Source organism: Argentina silus (genome assembly GCF_951799395.1).
Source record: "Argentina silus genome assembly, chromosome: 22".
NCBI lineage: Eukaryota > Metazoa > Chordata > Actinopteri > Argentiniformes > Argentinidae > Argentina > Argentina silus.
The window spans coordinates 3,221,735-3,224,234 of NC_139676.1; the positions used below are offsets into that span (position 1 = coordinate 3,221,735).

At 45.8% G+C, this 2,500-nt stretch overlaps 1 protein-coding gene across 2 annotated transcripts in view; it reads right to left on the bottom strand.

The window, feature by feature from the left end:
- LOC310821514 (noelin-2-like) overlaps window positions 1-2,500 on the bottom strand; it is a gene marked incomplete at both ends in the record, with an annotated part of 27,054 nt that overhangs the window by 19,343 nt on the left and 5,211 nt on the right. The window lies entirely within an intron of this gene.

Sequence of the window (2,500 nt, forward strand, 5' to 3'; positions counted from 1 at the left end):
AACATAAAATAGTTTCTACTTAAGAGGCTTTCACATATATAATATATATAATATATAATAACACGTATATAATATTCATAATAAAATTAAACAAAACGTTACGTTATTGTTGGCTAGTCTAAAAGGTGCATTGTGAGACAGAAGTACATTTTTGTAATAAAAATTAAAAATGTTGATTCAATGAAAATGAAAGGCATCAGTCAGTCATCTCCACTGTCTGGGAATCGGAGAACAATGGCTACTCCGGCAGCACTCTCCCCTGTCGACTCACACCCCTAGACCCTCTGGTCAAGGGCGTGGCATAGGTCTCCTAATCTCACCTAAGTGGACATGTAATGTTCCTTCTCTATCACATCTGTCCATTACCTCGTTTCAATTCCATGCTGTTTCTATTACTTTCCCTGCCCAACTTCACACTGTTGTTATCTATCGCCCCCCCGGGTCAGCTTGCTGACTTCCTACAGCAGATGAAATGGATGTCCTTCTCAGCTTCTTCCCTGAGGACGGCACACCGCTCACTCTCCTGGGTGACTTCAACATCAAATCAGAGATGTTTCAACGTTCTGGTTTTCTTAACCTTATCTCCTCATTTGACCTTACCCTGTCTCAATCTCCCCCGACTCCCCCGGCAGGCGTGACCTTGTCTTCACCAGATCCAGCTCAATCTCCAACCTCATTGTTATCCCTAATCCGGTTTCTGACTGTCCCTTTGTATCCTTCTCCCTTCCCCTCAAATCCATCCCCTCCCGTTCAAACTCTCCCCATTATGGTACGACCCGCTGCAACCTGCGGACCCTCTCTCCCAACCCTCTCTCTTCCTCTGTTCTATCATTCCAACCCTCGACTGAATCCTTCTCCCTTTTGTCTACTGATGCTGCCTCCTCCATCCTCATATCCACTTCTCTCCTGCGCCTCTAGGCCGGCAAGATGCTCTCCTCCCGCGCCATGGCTGTCTGAATCCCTGTGAGCTAGTAGAGAGAAGAGCTGAGAGAAAATGAAGGATAACGGGCCATCCTGACGACTTAGTGTCTTATCACTCTCTCCTCCTGACCTTCTCCTCCTCTGTGACTGCTGCCAAAGCTTCATTCCACCATTCGAAAATTCAATCGTCTGCCTCGGACCCGAGGAAACAGTTTGCCACATTCTCCTCACTCCTCAACCCACCTCCTCCTCCCACCCTCCCTCTCCCTCCTCCCTCTCTGCAGAAGACTCTATCATCTACTTTGTAAAGAAGGCTGATGACATTAGCAGCTCTTTCACACAACCGTATGCTATCACTACCACCGCTAGTAGATTTGGCTGTGGTTTATCATCTCTTTCTCCTCTCTCTGACACAAAGGTGGCGACATGTGTCTCTTCGTGTCTTGCTGACATCTCTGCCTGGATGTCTGCTCACCACCTCAAGCTTAATCTTGACGAGATGGAGCTCTTCTTCCTTCCAGGGAAAGTCCTGCTCTCTTCGAGACTTCTCCATCACGGTGGAGAACTCCACTGTGTCCCCCTCCCAGACAGCAAAGAATCTTGGGGTGATCCTGGACAACCAACTATCCTGTGAGGCTAACATCGCAGCGATGGCCCGCTCCTGTAGATTCTTTCTCTACGGCATTCGAAGGATACGCCCATTCCTCACGAGAGAAACCGCGCAACTCCTGGTCCAGGCCTTCGCCATCTCTCTCCTGCACAACTCACTTCTGGCCGTGTTCCCTGCCTCCGCCATCAGACCTCCACAGCTCATCTAGAACCCTGCAGCCCGTCTGGTGTTAAAACTCCCCAAATTCTCCCATGTCATCCCCCTTCATTGGCTCTCAAACCCTAAGACCCACCATTACCAGAACATTATTTTAATTTTATTTTTTAAACACATTTAAAAAAAGATATTTCCTTTCTCTACCACTGTGACTGCCGATGGCACTTGTTCTTGTCATAGGTTTTACTTACGATGACTGTTGTATAGTTGATTCACTGTCTTAGACAAATGTACTTATTGTAAGTCGCTTTGGGTAAAAGTACCTGCTGAATGACTTAAATGTAAAAATGTAAAAGCATCAATCGAAAAGGAATATTAAGACAGTTGCCCAAAGAGATATTTCTTTATGGGTTTTTTGAAATTGCCAAATGCTAGCGCAATTTTTCAGATGATCTGTGAGGATGTTCCAGAAAAACCGAACTCTGTAACGCATTGAGAATTTACCTTCACTAGTTATTATTCACCTGCCCGTCCCACCGGTTATCTCACGTCATTGCTGATAAAGGAAAGGAAACAAGGAAGGGAAGAATGTGTGTGTGTGTGTCTATGGTGGTTGAGAGTGTGTACTTGGGAGATTTTGTTGGCTTAACGGTTTTCAATAATTCAATACTTTCTGTCAGAAATGTTCCTCTCCCTCTCTCTATCTATCTATTTCTCCCTCCCACATGCGTACAGTAACACTCAAACACAGAAGTTTTGCAGTAGGTTTTCACTCTCTCTTTTTCATCGCTCCCCTCTCTCTCCCTCTCTGAT